This window comes from Mus musculus, chromosome X, assembly GCF_000001635.26.
Source record: "Mus musculus strain C57BL/6J chromosome X, GRCm38.p6 C57BL/6J".
NCBI classification, from domain to species: domain Eukaryota; kingdom Metazoa; phylum Chordata; class Mammalia; order Rodentia; family Muridae; genus Mus; species Mus musculus.
Genome location: NC_000086.7, coordinates 160,241,805 through 160,262,891, shown reverse-complemented (window position 1 = coordinate 160,262,891; position 21,087 = coordinate 160,241,805).

Sequence of the window (21,087 nt, the reverse complement as noted above, 5' to 3'; positions counted from 1 at the left end):
CATGTCCATGGGTCATTTACTTAATTAACGGAAATCTGATAGCACTGTGAAGCATGGCCTTACCTGGGCAGATGATCCTTGGTTGCATTAAAAAGCAGCAAGTGGGCCAGAGCATCTGCGGGAGACATTTTGGTTCCTGGACTCCACCAAGACTAGTCTGCACAGGTGAGAGTGTGGACTACAGAAGCTAACAGCTTCTGGGACAGGCAGGAGCCATAGAGCTTCTGAGACAGTCCCTGTTTCAGGCTCAAGACATCTGGGTGCCTTCCCTGCCAGAGGAGAGGTGTCCGCCCAGCCTAGAAGGGAGTTGCCTGAGCATCTGCGGGAGACATCTTGGTTCCTGGATTCCACCGAGACTAGTCTGCACAGGTGAAAGTGTGGATTACAGAAGCTAACAGCTTCTGGGACAGGCGGGAGCCACAGAGCTTCTGAGGCAGACCCCTTTGCAGGATCCAGACATACGGGCACCTTCCCTGCCAGAGGAGGGTGTCTGCCCTGCCCGGGAGGGCTTTGCCAGATTACCTGAGGGAGCCATCTTGGTCCCTGGATCCCGCTGAGACAAGTCTGCACAGGTGTGAGGGTGGACTACAGAAGCTAACAGCTTCTGGGACAGGTCTTGTTTGGGGCCTTCATCTTCTGCCAGGAGGCAAGTCCGAACGCCACATATCTGTGCACCTTCCCTGAAAGAGGAGAGCCTGCCTGCAGAGAGTGCTCTGACCACTGAAACTCAGGAGAGAGCTAGTCTGCCAGGTCTGCTGGTAGAGAATAACAGAATCACAAGAGGAACAGGCTCTAACCAGAGACAACTATAACAACTGACTCCAGAGATTACCAGATGACGAAAGGCAGATGTAAGAATGTTACTAACAGAAACCAAGACCACTCACCATAATCAGAACCAAGCACTCCCACCACACCCAGTACTGGGCACCCCAATACACCCAAAAAGCTAGACCCAGATTTAAAGGCATATCTCAGGATGATGGTAGAAGACAACAAGAAAGACTTTAATAAGTCACTTAAAGAAATACGGGAGAACACTGCTAAAGAGTTGCAAGTCCTTAAACAAAAACAGGAAAACACATCCAAACAGGTGATGGAAATGAACAAAACCATACTAGACCTAAAAAGGGAAGTAGACACAATAAAGAAAACTCAAAGTGAGGCAACGCTGGAGATAGAAACCCTAGGAAAGAAATCTGGAAACATAGATGCGAAAATCAGCAACAGAATACAAGAGAGGGAAGAGAGAATCTCAGGTACAGAAGATTCCATAGAGAACATCAGCACAACAATAAAAAAATGCAAAATGCAAAAAGATCCTAACTCAAAACATACAGGAAATCCAGGACACATTGAGAAGACCAAACCTACAGATAATAGGAGTAGATGAGAATGAAGATTTTGAACTTAAAGTGCCAGCAAATATCTTCAACAAAATTATAGAAGAAAACGTCCCAAACCTAAAGAAAGAGATGCCCATGAACATACAAGAAGCCTACAGAACTCCAAATAGACTGGACCAGAAAAGAAATTCCTCCTGACACATAATAATCACAACAACAAATGCACTAAATAAAGATAGAATATTAAAAGCAGTAAGGGAAAAAGGTCAAGTAACATATAAAGGCAGGCCTATCAGAATTACACCAGATTTTTCACCAGAGACTATGAAAGCCAGAAGATCCTGGACAGATGTTATACAGACACTAAGAGAACACAAAAGCCAGCCAAGACTACTATACCCAGCCAAACTTTCAATTACCATAGATGGAGAAACCAAAGTATTCCACAACGAAACCAAATTCACACATTATTTTTCGATGAATCCAGCCCTTCAAAGAATAATAACAGAAAAAAAAACAATACAAGGACGGAAACCACGTCTTAGAAAAAGAAAGAAAGTAATCCTTCAACAAACCTAAAAGAAGACAGCCACAGGAACACAATGCCAACTTTAACAACAAAAATATTAGGAGGCAACAATTACTTTTCCTTAATATCTCTTAATATCAATGGACTCAATTCCCCAATAAAAAGACATAGAATAACAGACTGGCTACACAAACAGGACCCAACATTTTGCTGCTTACAGGAAACTCATCTCAGGGAAAAAGACAGACACTACCTCAGAATGAAAGGCTGGAAAACAATTTTGCAAGCAAATGGTCTGAAGAAACAAGCTGGAGTAATCTAATAAAATTGACATCCAACCCAAAGTCATCAAAAAAGACAAGGAGGGGCACTTCATACACATCAAAGATAAAATCTTCCAAGAGAAACTCTCAATTCAGAATATCTATGCTCTAAATACAAGGGCAGCCACATTCATTAAAGACACTTTAGTAAAGCTCAAAGCACACATTGCACCTGACATAATAATAGTGGAAGACTTCAACACACCACTTTCATCAAAGGACAGATCATGGAAACAGAAACTAAACAGGGACACAGTAAAACTAACAGAAGTTATGAAACAAATGGATCTAAAAGATATCTAGAGAACATTTTATCCTAAAACAAAAGGATATACTTCTTCTCAGCTCCTCATGGTACCTTCTCCAAATTTGACCATATAATTGGTAACAAAACAAACCTCAACAGATACAAAAATGTTGAAATTGTCCCATGCATCCTATCAGATCAACATGGACTAAGGCTGATCTTCAATAACAACATAAATAATGGAAAGCCAACATTCACGTGGAAACTGAACAACACTCTTCTCAATGATACCTTGGTCAAGGAAGGAATAAAGAAAGAAATTAAGGACTTTTTAGAGTTTAATGAAAAGGAAGCCACAACATACCCAAACTTATGGGACACAAATAAAGCATTTCTAGGAGGAAAAGTCATAGCTTTGAGTACCTCAAAAAAGAAACTAGAGAGAGCACACACTAGCAGCTTGACAACAGACCTAAAAGCTCTAGAACAAAATGAAGGAAATTCACCAAAGAGGAGTAGATGGCAGGAAATAATCAAACTCAGGGGCAAAATCAACAAGTGGAAAGAAGAAGAACTATTCAAAGAATCAACCAGACGAGGAGCTGGTTCTTTGAGAAAATCAACAAGATAGATAAACCCTTAGCCAGACTCACTAGAGGGCACAGGGACAGTATCCTAATTAACAAAATCAGAAATGAAAAGGGAGATATAACAACAGATCATGAAGAAATCCAAAACACCATCAGATCCTTCTACTCAACAAAACTAGAAAAACTCGATGAAATGGACACATTTCTAGACAGATACCAGGTACCAAAGTTAAATCAGGATCAGGCTAATGATCTAAACAGTCCTATATCCCCTAAAGAAATAGAAGCAGTCATTAATAGTCTCTGAACCAAAAAAAAGCCCAGGACCACATGGTTTTAGTGCAGAGTTCTATCAGACCTTCAAAGAAGATCTAATTCCAGTTCTTCACAAACTATTCCACAAAATATAAGCAGAAGGTACTCTACCCAATTCATTCTATAAAGCCACAATTACTCTGATACCTAAACCACAAAAAGACCCAACGAAGATAGAGAACTTCAGACCAATTTCCCTTATGAATATCGATGCAAAAGTCCTCAATATAATTCTCGATAACTGAATCAAAGAACACACCAAAACAATCATCCATCCTGACCAAGTAGGTTTCATTCCAGGGATGCAGGGATGGTATAATATACGGAAATCCATCAACGTAATCCAGTATATAAACAAACTCAAAGACAAAAAACACATGATCATCTCGTTAGATGCTGAGAAAGCATTTGACAAAATCCAACACCAATTCATGATAAGTCTTAGAAGGATCAGGAATTCAAGTCCCGTACCTAAACATGATAAAAGCAATCTACAGCAAACCAATAGCCAACATCAAAGTAAATGGTGAGAAGCAAACCCACTAAAATCAGGGACTAGACAAGGCTGCCCACTTTCTCCCTACCTACTCAACATTGTACTTGAAGTCCTAGCCAGAGCAATTTGACAACAAAAGGAGATCAAGAGGATACAAATTGGAAAGGAAGAAGTCAAAATATCACTTTTTGCAGATGATATGATAGTATATATAAGTGACCCTAAAAATTCCACCAGAGAACACCTAAACCTGATAAACAGCTTCAATGAAGGAGCTGGATATAAAATTAACTCAAACAAGTCAATGGCCTTTCTCTACACAAAGATAAACAGGCTGAGAAAGAAATTAGGGAAACAACACCCTTCTCAATAATAAGTAATATAATTACAAATAATATAAATACCTTGGCCTGACTCTAACTAAGGAAGTGAAATATCTGTATGATAAGAACTTCAAGTCTCTGAAGAAAGAAATTAAAGAAGATCTCAGAAGATGGAAAAATCTCCCATGCTCATGGATTGGCATGATCAATATAGTAAAAATGGCTATCTTGCCAAAAGCAATCTACAGATTCAATGCCATCCCCATCAAAATTCCAACTCAATTCTTCAACGAATTAGAAAGAGCAATTTGAAAATTCATCTGGAATAACAAAAAAACTAAGATAACAAAAACTCTTCTCAAGGATAAAAAAAACCTCTGGTGGAATCACCATGCCTGACCTAAAGCTGTACTACAGAGCAATTGTGATAAAAACTTCATGATACTGGTATAGCGACAGACAAGTAGACCAATGGAATAGAATTGAAGACCCAGAAATGAACCCACACACCTATTGTAACTTGATGTTTGACAAGGGAGCTAAAACCATCCAGTGGGAAAAAGACAGCATTTTCAATAGATGGTGCTGGCACAACTGGTGGTTATCATGTAGATTGATCCATTCCTATCTCCTTGTACTAAGGTCAAATCTAAGTTGATTAAGGAACTCTACATAAAACCAGAGACACTGAAACTTATAGAGGAGAAAGTAGGGAAAAGCCTCAAAGATTTGGGCACAGGGGAAATATTCATGAATAGAACAGCAATGGCTTGTGCTGTAAAGATGGAGAATTGACAAATGGGACCTCATAAAATTACAAAGCTTCTGCAAGGCAAAAGACACCGTCAATAAGACAAAAAGGCCACCAACAGATTGGGAAGGGATCTTTACCTATCCTAAATCAGATCGGGGACTAAAATCCAATATATATAAAGAACTCAAGAAGGTGGACTCCAGAAAATCAAATAACCCCATTTAAAAAAATGGGGCTCACAGCTAAACAAAGAATTCTCACCTGAGGAATACCAAATGGCTGAGAAGCCCCTGAAAAAATGTTCAACATCCTTAATCATCAGGGAAATGCAAATCAAAACAACCCTGAGATTCCACCTCACACCAGTCAGAATGGCTAAGATGAAAAATTCAGGTGACAGCAGATGCTGGCGAGGATGTGGAGAAAGAGGAATGCTCCTCCATTGTTGGTGGGATTGCAAGCTTGTACAACCACTCTGGAAATCAGTCTGGCGGTTCCTCAGAAAATTGGACATAGTACTACCGAAGGATCCAGCAATACCTCTCCTGGGCATATATCCAGAAGATGCCCCAACTGGTAAGAAGGACACATGCTCCACTATGTTCATAGCAGCCTTATTTATAATAGCCAGAAGCTGGAAAGAACCCAGATGCCCCTCAACAGAGGAATGGATCCAGAAAATATGGTACATTTACACAATGGAGTACTACTCAGCTGTTAAAAAGAATGAATTTATGAAATTCCTAGGCAAATGGATGGACCTGGAGCGCATCATCCTGAGTGAGGTGACCCAATCATAAAAGAACTCACACAATATGTACTCACTGATAAGTGGATATTAGCCCAGAAACTTAGAATACCCAAGATATAAGATACAATTTGCAAAACACATGGAACTCAAGAAGAACGAAAACCAAATTGTGGACACTTTGCCCCTTCTTAGAATTGAGAACAAAACACCCATGGAAGGAGTTACAGAGATAAAATTTGGAGCTGAGACGAAAGAATGGACCATCTAGAAACTACCATATCAGCGGATCCATCCCATAATTACCTTGCAAACGCTGACACCATTGCATACACTAGCAAGATTTTGCTGTAAGGACCCAGATATAGCTGTCTTTTGTGAGACTATGCCGGGACATAGCAAACACAGAAGTGGATGCTCACAGTCAGCTATTGGATGGATCACAGGGCCCCCAATGGAGGCACTAGAGAAAGTACCCAAGGAGCTAAAGGGATCTGCAACCCTATAGGTGGAACAACAATATGAACTAACCAGTACCCCCAGAGCTCGTGTCTCTAGCTCCATATGTATTAGAAGAATGGGCCATCAGTGGAAAGAGAGGTCCATTGGTTGTGCAAACTTTAAATGCCTCAGTACAGGGGAACGCCAGGGACAAGAAGTGGGAGTGGGTGGGTGGGGGAGTTGGTGGGGGGAGCGTGTGGGGGACTTTTGGGATAGTATTGGAAATGTAAATGAAATAAATATCTAATTTTTAAAAAAGCAGCAAGCTGAGCAAACCATAGGGAACAGGCCAAGAGTCAGCGTTCGTCCATTGTCTCTGCTTCAGTTCCTGCCTTGAGTTCTTGCTTTGGCTTTCATCAGTAATGGATTGTGCCCTGAGAGCCATAGCATAGGGTGGATCCTTTCCTCCCTACTTGGGTTTTGGTCAGTGTTGTCACAGCAACAGATACCAAACTAGAATATTTGGGAATGGGGAGTGGGTAGTAAGAATGGAGACAGTGACAGTCAATTGTGATGAGGCAAGTTTAGGAAATACTAGGGACAAGATTCAGGGCTGAGTGGCAGACTGAGGTGGGGCAGGGGGATGTGTGAAGCACTGTATTCAGGGTGATAATGAAATCATTTTCCAATTTCTCTATCCAAACAGTCAGTATATCACACACTTGGGAATGTTTTTTAATAGAAGTGTTAAAATGAAAAACCCCAGTCCCCAAAGGAACTAGTTTCAATTTTCCACAACATGATAGGACGTATTTGTTCATCTCTTAAGTTGGAGGCGTGAGGAATTGCCCTATGCAAGTGTGCCCTTCGCATACACTGCATCACAATTAGCCAGGCAGCTTGTCCATCAAGAGTTGATAAGAGTCTTTGGGGACTTCAGAACTGTTTGTTTTATATGTCTGAGTTGCTACAGATGTGTTCTGGAGAAGCTTTGACCTCAGCACAGCTCTTCAGTGGCTTCTCCCCGGGCAGAGATGAACGTAATCATCTTCTTAGAACACAAGTGGATTTCCTAGAAAAAGAGCAGCAGGGAACACCATGACCAGAATTGCCTCATACTCTTGAGACCATCTCTACGCCACCTCCAATCACTTGAGAAAAGAAACCAGAGTCCCCATCCAGAAAGTGAAGAGAGGCAAGAGGAGAATTACCAGGGCCTCAAAAAGCTGTCACTGCCTGTGGCCACTTCAAAGTGAAAAAGAAACAAACTTTACCAAGTTAGAGTTGCAATATTATGGGATGCAGAAAGACTTAAGAAGCCTTAGCATATATACAGTGCTTGTTGCTTTGATAACCTTAAGTGAACGTAGGTGTACTAGACCTAATCGGCCTGTTCACTGATTCCCTTTAGGGGAGTCTCACCTTGTTAGAAAGTGGGAGGGTACACATTAGAGCCATTTAGGAAGCTTTAGAAGCGGCCCAGTACTGGGCTTCATCCCTTAAAAGACATTAATGTGATTATTAATATGGTATAGGGCATGGGCATCAGGACTTTTCTAATCTTTCCCAGTACTTTTCCCAGCAGAGAAGTACTTACAACACTTTTAAAAAGAGGTGTTTTGGTTTGGTTTAATTCTTGCAGTAGTGACACTATAAAGTAGTTCATCTTACTTGTTTGTTTTTGGTTTTGGTTTTGTTTTGTTTTTTACTTTTGAGACAGCATCTCATATAGTCCAGGTTGTCTTCATGCTCACTATGTTAGCTTTAACTTCTTATTCTCTAGTCTCCCCCTCCCAAGAACTGCCATGCTTGACTTCTGTGGGGCTGGGAATTAAACCTAGGGCTTTGTGCATGCTAGACAAACAGTCTACCAACTGAGCATGACTAACTTGGGCAGATATTTACAGCTCAGTTCAGAAAATTGAAATTATCTGAGTTATTATAAAAGCTAGGTAAACAAATAGAAAAGAAAAAGGCTTTAAAAAAAAGAAAAAGAAAAGACAAAACTCCAATTGTTCACTCATACATTCCTAGATGTTCTGAGTTCATTGGACAGTCAGACCACTGGGCCATCCCAATACAAATGGCAAAGTTGACATTCCAGAATTTGAGTGATGTTCAGTCAATTCTCAAAGCAAAGATAAAGTGGTTCTTCTTTTCTCACATTAGTTGATCCATCATGAATTAAGTTTCAAAATATAAAATTCTAGCTGGATATGATGGTTCGTGGTTGTACTCCCAGGTACTCAGGAGACTGAGGCAGGAGGAGTGCAAGTTCAAAGTCAGCTAGGATTACACAGTGAGTCCACATCATCACCAGCACATATAGTTTGGATGACTGTTCCAATCTTTATCACTTCTCTTCTGCCAAAGACGTTACAATGCCTCCTAGTAAAATAGGAAATTCTACCTCTGTGGTTGATGTGGAACTTGGTCATGTGACTTGCTCTGGCCAGTGCAATGTCAATCTAATTGACATTAGTGGAGGCTCCTAATTTTCTGTATGTCTTCTTCTGTGTTTTCTTACCCTTCCTCTTAGTTAGGGTTTCTATTGCTGCAATGAAATACTGTGACTAAAAAGCAAGTTAGGGAGGAGTTTATTCAGCTTACACTTCAACATTGCTGTCCATCACCAAAGGAAGTCATAACAGGACCTCAAACAGAGTAGGAACCTGGAGACAGGAGATGATGCAGAGGCCATGAAGGGGTGCTGTTTACTGGTTTGCTCACAACACTTTCTTATAGAACCCAGTACCATGGGCCCAAGGCTGGCATCACCCACAATGGACAGGGCTTTCCCCTATCAGCAACTATTAAGAAAATGCCTTACAGCCAGATCTTATGGAGGTAGTTTCTCAATTAAGGTTCCTTCCTTTCAGATAAATCCAGCTAGCATACCCTTCATGAAAATAACATAGCCTGGGGAGCTGCTATTCCAAGAATGAGGAATTGTGACAATAGGTATGGCTGGGTCTACAATCCAGAGACAAGCTCTGTTAATTCAAGACAAGCCCAACTAAAGCATAGCCAACTTGCAGACCTTTGAACAAGAAATAGAGATGTTTCATGGTAAGCTATTGGAAATCGGAGGTTGCTTATTCTGTAGGATTTGGAGCAATAACTGACTAAAGTGTCCAGATAAAGACAAGACCAGAAGAGACTCCACCGTCCCTGCCCCCTGCTCCCAAACCTAAAGCTCACATGCACACATACTACCATATCATTTTTTTCCTGTTTTTTAACCAGTAAATGTCTCAACTTATAAGTAGAGTGTTCCACACTTCAGTTTTGAGGGCTCAACCAAATGGAAGCTCTATGGCAGTCAATATCACTAATGGATAGCCAATTCTCTTTGGTGTTGGCTGTTTGCATATTGCCAGGAGTGTCTGTGCATCCCATGGCACAGTGTAGGTATTTACAGAAGCTCATTTTGCACAGATCAAAATATCCATATCATAATCAAAAGCAAGGCAGACTGGTACTAAGAAGGGCTGTTAGCCATGAAAAATAAAAATGTACTTAATCTAGTAGATCAGGAAAGCTTGAAAAAGATATGAAGGGCTAAGGTTTTTCAGCAGATGGACTGTAAAAGGATACCTGCATTGCTCACTTTTCTCATTGATATGACAAAATACTTGACAAAAGAAACTTGGGAGAGGAAGTCTTTATTTTGGCTCATGGTTTCAGGGTCCATGGTAGGAAAGTCATGATGACAGGAGCTTGAGGCTGCTGGTCATCTTACAGCTGTAGTCAGGAAGCAGAGAGAAAAGAATGTTGGTGCTTAGCTTGTCTTTTCCTTTCTTCTCAGTCTGGGACCCCCGTCCAGTGGGATAGTAATACCCTCCACACAGTTAGGTAGAATCTTCAATTACCTAATCTAGAAAATCTCACACAGGCATGCTCAAAGGTGTGTCTTCTATGTGATTCTAGGTCCTGCCAAGTTGTTAATTAACACTAACCATCACAATACCCAACCAACAGTTCTCATTGAACAGATAGGGAATCAGAAAAGGAGCCCCTAAGTTTCCATTTCCTATGTAAAATAGAGCTAGACTGCAGTGGTTATTTGTGGTATTGTGGTTTACCTGGTATGGTACCTGGCATATACTAAATATTATCTTATTCTGTTTATTGTTGTGTCTATGATGATGTGTGTGTGTGTGTGTGTGTGTGTGTGTGTGTGTGTGTGTGCGCGCGCATACTTGGACAGACACAGGCCTTGGTTTAATAGGGATGCCAAAGAACAACTTGGTGGACCCACTTCTCTCTTTCTACCCTTACATGGGTTCTGGGGATCAGCTCAAGAGGACCAGGCTTGCATGAGGAGTGCCTTTACCTTCTGAGCCATCTCACCAGCTCAGCAGATATTAAGAGCCTTTATAAAGACAATTCTACAGCAACATGAGCAGAAGATAGCTAATAGATTATCTAATAGCTAACGAGGCTGAAATAGTATCTGTGTATTAAATGCTTACCATGTGCCAGGTTCTGTGGTACATACATTTATTAAACCCCATAAAACTATTCTAGAGTACATATTTATCATCATGGTGATACAAGTAAGAAAACTCAAGCACAGAAAGGTAAAATATTTGTTCAAGATCCTGCAGATGGTGACCCTGGTTCCAGAGCAGTTGCTCTTAATTGTCAGATATATAGCCTTGAAACAATGAGAGCTTTCTTTTTTTAAGATTTATTTATTTTATGTATGTGAGTACACTGTCACTGTCTTCAGACACACCAGAGGAGGGTATCGGATCCCATTACAGATGGTTGTGAGCCACCATGTGGTTGCTAGGAACTGAACTCAGAACCTCTGGAAGAGCAGTCAGTGCTTTTAATCACTGAGCCATCTCTCCAGTCCTATATTCAAGGTTTTTTTTTTTTCTTTTTTTCTTTTATTATTGGATATTTTCTTTATTGATATTTCTATTGTTTTCCCCTTTCCAGGTCTCCCCCTCAGAATCCCCCTGTCCCATTCCCCCTCCTCGTGCCTCTATGAGGGTACTCCCCCACCTACCCACCCCCACCCACTCCTGTCTTCCCGCCCTGGCATTCCCCTACACTGGGGCATTGAACACCCTCAGACCCAAGGGCCATTCCTCCCACTGATGTCCAACAAGGCCATCCTCTGCCACATATGCGGTGGAGCCTTTCAATGTTGTATATAGTGAAAACATTTGAGGCAAGGTGCATACCAGAACTACTGGGGCAGCCAAGAGCACACCATGCTGAGAGGCATGTGACATGCTGAGAGGCATTATTAACATAATAACCAACAGCATGCAAGAAAACAGATTACCCTACTATAGCTAATCTTTGAAAAGTGGGAAAAGGTCATTTCTTAGATTCCAGACAATATTATCATTTCCAAAAAGTTATCATGAAGCACAAAAAAACCTGAACCATGTTAACAGTGGCTGGGGGAAAAATCAACTCAGTTTTGGACCACAGAGATTAAGCTAGAAGGATGAGTAGGGTCTTCTACTTGGCCTTTTTCTAACCAAGAGAGGCCACATTGATATTATGCCAAAGTAACTCACATAAGAAGGACCTTAGCATCCAAGTCTCGAGCAACTGAGGATCAATATTCACATCTGATTCTGATATTGTCTCTCTACCTGAAAGCACCTCACAACTCTCCATGTCTGTCAAAGGGCTGACCCTCTCATACATATCCCTACTATCAGCAGTTCTTCACCTTTCCTTTAGTGAGTTCAGTGAATCAATCTCGTATTATAGAATCTAAGCTGATTCCTTAAGATTGTCACTACACAGTGACAGATTGTCCTCCAACAAGGCCACACCTTCTAACAGTACCACTCCCTATGGGCCAAGTATATTCAAACCACCAAAATGCTCTAAGGATAGACTGTTGCCTGTTCCACTGTCTGGAGAGTGAAACTCAGCCTGGAGATGTATATGCTGTTGAAAAGAGGCCCCTCAGCAGATACGAGAGGCCATGTGTACATAACAGGTTTCTGGGCTTGAGACCATTAAATGGACAAACATGCTAAAAACAAATAATTTACTTTACTGGTTTGATTAGAATTGGCCCTTACTGTAGCATTGAATGTTGTTTAGATTATGTTACTCATTGGCTGAAGATTAAACACAATGTTAAACAGAATTTTTTTCATCACAGTGACATTTGTTTTGGTGTAATTTGAATTCTTTCACTACCCATGTAAATTAGAAGTCTAGCTCCAGACAGTGCCTGTGATAGACACTGGGCTGCTTGCCCAAGAGCCCAATCATCCCCTTTCTCCCTAACAAATGGTACCCTGGTGTTTGCTTAGGTTTCACATGGCTATGTGTTTCAAAATGCACGATACAGCCTCGACCCTGTGGAACCTGGGAGGATGAACTCTGGCAAATGGGACATGAGAGAAAAATCTGTGAATGTACTTTATGAAGAAAGAGACAGACAAGGAAAAGCTGGCCCTTTCACCTCTGTCTCTAGCTGGTTAAAGAAGGGATGGTAGGGTCTGCTACATTCACTTTGTAACCATGCAGGAAAAAAACACACAGATCAATAGCAACAAACTCATGATGGGAAAGCTGACAGACAATTGATTTGTGATGATCTCATGAAACTTCTGGGTGAGCCTCTTTTAGAGCTTTCCTCCTCTGGACTTGTTCCCTGAGGCAATTAATGATCTTACTGTTAAGCCCCTGTCACTCAAGGTGCAATATAATTCCCTGCACAATTTGCATGCCTAGGAACTATTAGAGAATCAAGATTCTAGCCTGCCCCAGATCAATAGAATCAGAATCTCCATTTTCTCAAGAGCCGCCAGGTACCCAGCCACATGAAGTTTGGGTGAACCCTGGTGTAAGCTGTTTCTGATTAGGCTTTCCAGCATTGGCAGTTAGAAAGCAAACTGATATCCTGCCTTACAAATCAATGGCAAAGATCTCACGTCCTTCTTAGTAATAATATGAAAACAAGGAAAGGCAGTTGTGTGTTTACTTATGTGATTCTTTGGGACCTATTAGACAAGGTCCCCTGGCTCTTTTTCCTGCTTTATTCTCAAATCCAAAAGGAAAGAACTCATACTCACATAATGGATGCACTTTTTGGCTTCAAGGAACAACTAAAGCAATTGAAGCCCACCAAAATGGCAGGCTGTGCAAATACACCCTCTTCAGTGGACATCCCCAAATAAGCAAAGACAAAAGGAGGTCAAGCAACTGAAAGAGCGCAAGGTACCAAGAAAGTGGGCCAACTGTCAAGTGTTGACTTGAGTTTGATCAGAACTGTTCGAATTTCCTCATTAATGTAGTTGCTCAAGAGAGACTGCTGTACCCATCCAGGATGCAAACATGTTAATAACACAGCATGACAGTAATCCTATGTTGTCAGAAAGAACTGGACACTCTAAAGTTTTCTCATTCCTGAAAAGACTACTGGAGCTTTTTGAGGCCATTTCATAATCCTTCCTTTTTATGCCGCTTAAACAACGGTTCAAAGGCTGATTACTTGATGGTCTACTAGTAGTCTCAATCAAACCCAACTGCAGCAAACTAACTCTGCAGCATGCTTGCTTGCTTTGCTTTGCTTTTGCTTTTTCTTTTCCCCCGAGGTGGGTGTTGTTGCTGTTCTATTTAATCTTTTGATAACAAGCCACTGAGAAAATCTTTAGGTTAGTATATATGATAAAAGAAAAAAAGTTGTGTTGTTTTATTTTTGTTATGCATTTCAGTCTGCATTTCTGAAATCTCATTTTTTCCTAGTTGAGAAGGAAACAACTGAGGAAAAAATCATACTGAAGGATAAAAGTTAAACCAATGTACAATGATATTTTTATTTAAAAATATGACCTCTAGATCACAAATTTTATTGGCTTTTTACTCTATAGAATCATTTGAAGAGAAAAATAGAACTATCTATCCTACAGAGTTCGTAAAAGCTATCATACAGCATGACACAAGCTCAAAAAGCCTGAAGATATGGCTCAGTGGTAGAGCACTTGTTTAGCATGGTGAGGGCCTGTGTTCAATCCTTAGCACCAACAGAAAAGTTAAGAAATAAATAATACAAAAAGACCCAAAAGAGAAAATAAGCCATATCCAGAGCTTATTCCAGTCAGATTAAATGACTATAGATAAGTATTGCCAATGATTATCAGAAAGAATTGGTGGACTGAAAATTTTCACATTCCCAGTAAATAAACTTGAAGTGGACTCTTCTCAATGAGTCACTTCAGAGTTCATGGCTCTATTTGTAAATTGTCACTGAAACCCTTCCCATTTTAGTTGCCTGCTTTGCTGGCCTCTTTGGCATCCCTGGTGGATGGAAAGGCACCAAAGAGAGAAGAGGAAAATATTGAGATACACCTTTGAATGGCTTTAAGAGTTAATGGGCAGATTAGCCTCAAAGGAAGATAGATAACATGAGTCAGATAATTTTTATGTACAGCAAATAGACCTGGCAGAACTATTTCTGTCTTGACTCTGTTCACATTGGAATATGACTTAATCTTTCTGTAAGTTGAGTCTTTCTCTTCAGTATTCAGACAAAAAAAAATGAGGCTAAAGGGTTTCACATATAGTTACCACATCTGTGCCCACTGTATACCTTTTCTGTGATCCTTGAAACACTATGTGGGGTTATAGGTGTACAGAAACACTCTCCACCCTCAAAAAAAAAAAAAAAAAAACCTTACCAGTATAGTAGTATAGTAGTATACACCTGAAAAACTAGCACTTGGGAGTAGTATACACCTGAAAAACTAGCACTTGGGAGGTGGAGGCAGGAGTTCAAGCCCAGTCTTGGCTGTGTGAGATCTTGTCTCAAACAAACAAGCAAACAAAATCCTTACAGCCTAGCCACCTATGAAAAAAAAAATCCCACTAAAAATTTGCTTCTTCTCTCAATATAACCTAGAGAGAGTTCTTGCATCATGAAGTTAGCTTATCTCCTTCTACAGATCAACTCCCTTATTCTCTGTTTTATTTTGATTTTATTGAAAGGCTCACTGAACATCTCAGAGATGAGAAATGTTGAAAATAACATCCGAGCTTTTTGATTCTCAGAGTAATGCTCCCATTCTGTCTCTTTGCACCTTTCAGTGATGAATCTCATTGAAATTATATCTGACAAAATGTCTAAAACTCCAGCCACTTTCATCTTTTTGTCCTCCTGTCTGGATATCTCTCTCAATCACTCTGGTTCATTTTCAGCTCCCCAAACTGTAAAGGGTGGTGAGGCCCTGTATCTCTCACCTCAGACCATTTCTCCATCTGCCTTCTCTCCACTGGTGAATGTGGTGCCTAATTTTACATCATCTCGACAGGAGCTAAAGTCACTGGAGAGGAGGGGGCCTCACAAAAAAAAATGTCCCTGTAAGATTGGGGTGCAGACAAGCCTGTAGGGCAATTTCTTAATTAGACATTGATGTGGAAGGGTCCAGACTATTGTGGGTGGGGTCATATCTGGGATGGTGGTCCTGGGTGCTATAAGTAAGCAGGCTGAACAAGCCATGGGAAGCAAGCCAGTAAGCAGCAGCCCTCTATGGCCTCTGCATCAGCTCCCACTTCCAGGTTTCAGCCCTGCTTGATTTCCTGTCCTCACTTCCCTCCCTAATAGACTAGGATGCAGAAGTGTAAGCTGAATAAACCCTTTCCTCTGATTGATTAACTTGATTTTGGTTATGGTGTTTCATCATAGCAACAGTACTCCTAAGACAGTGAACCCATCCAATGTATTGCTTTAGCTTTCACCTGTGTAATGAGGCATCTCCTTCTTTACTCTAGAAATGTATGTCCGTCTACATACCTGACATCTCTATGTGGATGTCTAAGAGATGCTCCAAATTTATATTTGATCTTTGTCCTAATTCTTTTTTTCACAGGCTCTTCGTCAATTCAATAAATAGACACTCAATTCTGTCACTCCCCAAAGCTTGGTGTCCTTTCTTGGTTTACTTTCTATTGCTATGGTAAGTACATTGACCACAAGCAACTTGGAAATGAAAGGGTTTATTTCAGCTTATGGTTGTAAACCATCATGAAGGGAAGTTAGGGTAAGAACTCTGCTGGGCAGTGGGTGTTGGGGAAAGAGAGGAGTGGGAGAAAATCTGCGTCCTGCCAGAGTTCCGGTGCTCTGGGCAGGTGGACGATGGAGGACTGCCAGACGCTTTCCACATGGCCCCGGGTGGGCATCTGGCTGTGTTAAGCCACTGACCCCACACAGAGTATGGTGGACAAGGGGCAGTCCCAGGTACCAGGTTCTCAGTCTCCGGCATCCCACGTTGGATATGGCGGAGGAGCTGAGAACAGAATAGTGACCCCGGTGCAGCACTCAGCCCCAGGGAGGAAGGAATGAGAGGGCAGAGGGAGAGGGGGCACTAGGTGGTCCCCATGCAGGTGAGAGTCCTTAGTCCGGTCTGTGGCTGCAGCATAGGAAGGCCTTCTGGCAGGAGGCTCTTTAGGAGAAAGCCTATCCCATCATTCAAGCACGGTGGGCCTTCACAATCAGAGACATTCTATGAATTTAGAGCTTTATTGTAGAAAGACAGGGGGAAGAGAGAAGGTAGAAAGAGAGAGGGAGAGATTGGCCATGGCCACATGGAGAGAGGGGGGAAGAGAGAGAAGGAAAGTTAGAGAGTGAGAGAGGTAAAAGCTTAGAGAGAGAGAGGTGGGGCCAAGCAGCCCCTCCTATAGTGGGCTTGGCTATCTTGTTGTTGCTAGGTAACTGTGGGGAGGAGTCTAGCCAGAGTGCCAGAGGCCTGGGACATTGTCTATGTGACTACTAGCCACAAGCTTCTCTTGTGGGGGGCTATGGGGGTGGAGCTGGATCCAGGGATCCAGGAGACATGATCGAACACCTTCTGTCCCATTTAGGTGGAAATTACCACCCACTGGTCCCACCAGGGGTTCAAGACCTCAGCTCAACTGGAGACCAGACTGTCTGTGCATAGCCTATTGCCCCACAGAACTCAGGCAGGAAACTTCAGGCAGGAACTGAAGCAGAGACCATGGAGGAGTGCTTCTTACTGGCTTGCTCCTCCTGGCTTGCCCACCCTGCTTTCTTATAGAACCCAGGTCCACCTAGTGATAGATGACACTGCCCACATTGGTTGGGCTCTTCCAAGTCAATTAAGAAAATGTCCCACAGGTTAGCCTACAGGTCAATCTGTAGGAGACATTTTTTCAATTGATGTTACTTCTGCTTAAATTACTCTAGCTTGTGTCAAGTTGACAAAAACTAATAACCAACACACTTGAGTATCATCTTTGTCTCTTCATTTCTCTTATATCTCACATCCATTGCACCATCAGCCTTTGCTGGCACTGCTTTCAAACTATAACTGAAGTCTCATCACCATTAATGGGTCACCATCAGCCACCATCAGTTCACAATTAGATTACTGCAGTATCTTTGGAACAGGTCTTTCAGTTCTACCCATGGTGTCCTATATCTACCCTTGGTGTAGTTGATATGGAAGCCAGAAGTATCTTATTTAAACAAAAGCTGATGATATCCCTTCCTGGGTCACAGTCTTGCATTGACTCATTTTGTATTAGTTTTTTTTTTCTGAAGATATGTGAACAAGCATTTATTCACACCAGATAGGGCACAAATGATATACTAAACAAATTGTCCCATCTAAGTCCATTTTGGTGAACTAATAAATTTATTTGGCTTCCTTATAGAAGCATGGGTGATCTAAAAACCTATACACTGTGCAAAAAAATTCTTATCCTAGCTATAATTAAACACAATTGAATAATTGAATCCAACACAAAATCACAAACATAACTAAAACATTGACTTTTTTTATATAACTTAAGTTTGTGTTTCTGAAGTGTGAACCTTATAGATGATAATGTCATCTTGGAATGCCAAAAGGTTAGACATCCCCATTAACACATCCTGAGTCTACACACATCCAGACGAGACTATATGTGACTGGGTGATGTGAACACAAAAGCAATCACTAAGGACAAGTGTGTCTCCTCAAAGAAGGAAATACCTACTTTTTACCCAGAAGGCTAAGAATAGCTAGTAGGCCTGTGCTATCTTTAGAGCCAGGCCTTAACCAAAATCCCTCAGAATGTTTATCTCAGATTCTCCCTCCCTAGAGTTTAGCTCTCAGTTAATAGAACCATCCTTAGGGGATGTATCACAAGTACTTTAAACCTGCTGCCTCTACACTAGTTCTCTCAGTGATCACACCAGATCCTAGGCCCTTAAGCTAACGAACCCATCTTCATGAACTTGGCACATGAACTTGGCACATGAGTTTCTGTGTAGTCACACTTTAAGCTTCATTGTGACCCTGGAATTGGAAAGACTGCTGTTGCCTGGAAACCTTTTTCCAAATTCTACTGTGCTTGAATATGCTTACAGTAAGCCTCCTGGCATCAGATTCTCTGGAAGTTTGATCCAGACTTATTAAGTAGGACGGAACTGAGCTTTCAATCTCACCTTCTCACAGTTCATTTACTTGCCTACTATGATGCTTACAGGAAACCCCACAACTAGGATGGGATAGTGGCTTCAATGGCTATCATCTTAGTTGAGGATGTGATTATCTGCCCTACTTTCACCAAGGGAATGTTAATAAGCTCAATCTTATCAAGGTTCCCAGCAAGTAATCTCAATTATTCTTCCAAGACTGTGAGAGCCATGTCATGGCCAGAGGACAGAGTTCTATATTAGTCCCATTGTGACTTGAATGTGACATAACCTCCATAGACTTGTGTGTTTGAACACGTGGTTCCTATTTGGTGGTGCTTTGGGGAAAATTGTAGAACCTGTAGGACATGAAGTTTCACTGGAGGAAGGAAATCACTGGAAATGGGCCTTGAGGATTTATAGCCTGACCCTGTTTCCTGTTTACTCTCTGCTTCTTGAGTATGGATGCAATGTGACTATCCATTCTCCTACATTAAGTTGCCACTCTGCGTGCCATAGCTGCTGCCATGGCTTCCCCACTGGGACAGACTGTCCCTCCGGTACTGTAAGCTAAACTAAACCCTTTGTCCCTTAAGTTGCTTTTGTCAGGGTATTTTATCATAGTAACAGGAAAAGTACCTCTACCTGTGCCCTTCTCACTTCAATGAAAAGCCTTGCAAGAATGAAATTCAGTGGCCAAATGGTTTCTGATCCTGTGCGATACCTTGGGTTCCATCGCTAATACCTGATTCTAGTAGGGGCTGAAAAGAGTTCTTCTCTATTCTGAGTATTAGGAGTTCAACAAATGTTTGTCGATAAATGAGGGCATTGTAGCACAGCTGTGAAGTCTTTCTCCTTGGATTAACAACACACACATCTCCCCCAGGACAATCTGGTATTGCCATTTTTAAGTATCATCTGAGAACTTAATGAAATAATTCCTTCAGGGTAATGAAGAGGTAATCTTCACCTCATTGCATTGGGATGCTCTTGCAAACTATATCCACTGATGTAATACAAAAGCATGAAGAGTCCCATATCTTGGCTCTGGGAACAGGAGCACTTTCTCAGGCAGAGACTGAATAGGGTTCAGCACAAAGTCCTAACGTTATATCCTACAGTGATTTAGAATGGCAAAAGTTAGTGGAAGTTTTTGTTCAACAATAAAGGGATGTTTATTGCAATCTTTATCTGTTTCATGGTAATGGTCTTTGTGGTTGATTGAATATGTATGGCTCCCATAGACTCCTGTGTTTGAGTGCCTAGCCCATAGGTAGTAGCACTATTAAGAGGTGTGGCCTTGTTGGAGGAAGTGTGTCACTGTGGAAGAGGGCTTTGAGGTTTCACACATATGCTTAAGCTATGCCTATTGTAGATTCCACTATGGAGCCCCTGCTGGTACCTTCAGATCAAGATGTAGAGCTTTTGGCTCCTTCTCTAGTACCACATCTGCCTGAATGCTGCCATGCTTCCAACCATGATGTTAATGGACTGAACTTCTGAACCTGTAAACCAGCCTCAATTAAATGTTGTCCTTTATAAGAGTTGCCTTGGTCTTGGTGTCTCTTCATAGCAATAAAATCCTAACTAAGGCAGTCTAGTATTAGAGTCACAACTCCCATTTACTAACTGTGGGGGACAATTGCTCTGCTAATGAACCAGAGTCCAGAAAGCCTAAAAACCCAGGAAGTCTCTGATGGTCTATGACATTAAGCATCTGTGTCTCACACTTCCTTCATTCCCCTGGCGGACAGGAGTTCCCCTTCCTCCATTTAATTCTTACCCAAATAGGACATACTGACCAAACAGATTTCCTCCAAATGGTCAAAATATAGCTTTTAAAGACTTGCTGACTAACCTGAAGCTCGTTGTAACAAGCTTATAGAGCCAGTCATATTTTACCAAAAGTTTCCTAGTGTAAATAGGCACCTCTGATGTAAGGCTTGGCTCTGTTTGGCTCCAGCAGTGGAAGAGAAGAAATAGCCATGAAGCCCAGGAACAAGGAAAAAAGGTTTTTTTAATAGAAAAAAATCCCAAGACTACAACTTAAACTAAACACTGGAACAAAATGGGGGACTGGGAATTTTGTGTCTCAATAATCTTTATCTAAAGTATCTATTAACACTCTTGTTTAAAGATTTTATTTCTTGATATGCTAGCCCAAGCCTTAATCCTCACACTCTGGAGACAGAAACAGATGGATCTCTTTGAGTTCAAGACCAGTCTAGTTTATATATAGAGTTCCAGGCCAGTCAGGATAATAATGAGATCCTGTCTCAAAAACAATGTTATTATTTTTAATTATGTGTGAGTGCCCATGGGTGCAGATGCTTGTGGAGGCCAGTAGATGGAGTCAAGTCTTCTGCAACTGGAACAGCAACAGCTAGTTATGGGTAAATTGCCTGACTTGAATGATGGGAACAAAACTCTAGTCTGCAAGAACAGTGTACATGCCTTGAATCATTTCCAGGGTGATTTGAGAAGAAAGCAGCAGTCTCTAAATGGGAAATTCCATTTTTTTAAAGAAAAAAGGAGAGGTGAGTAAGGTGGCTCACTGGGTAGAGGTCCC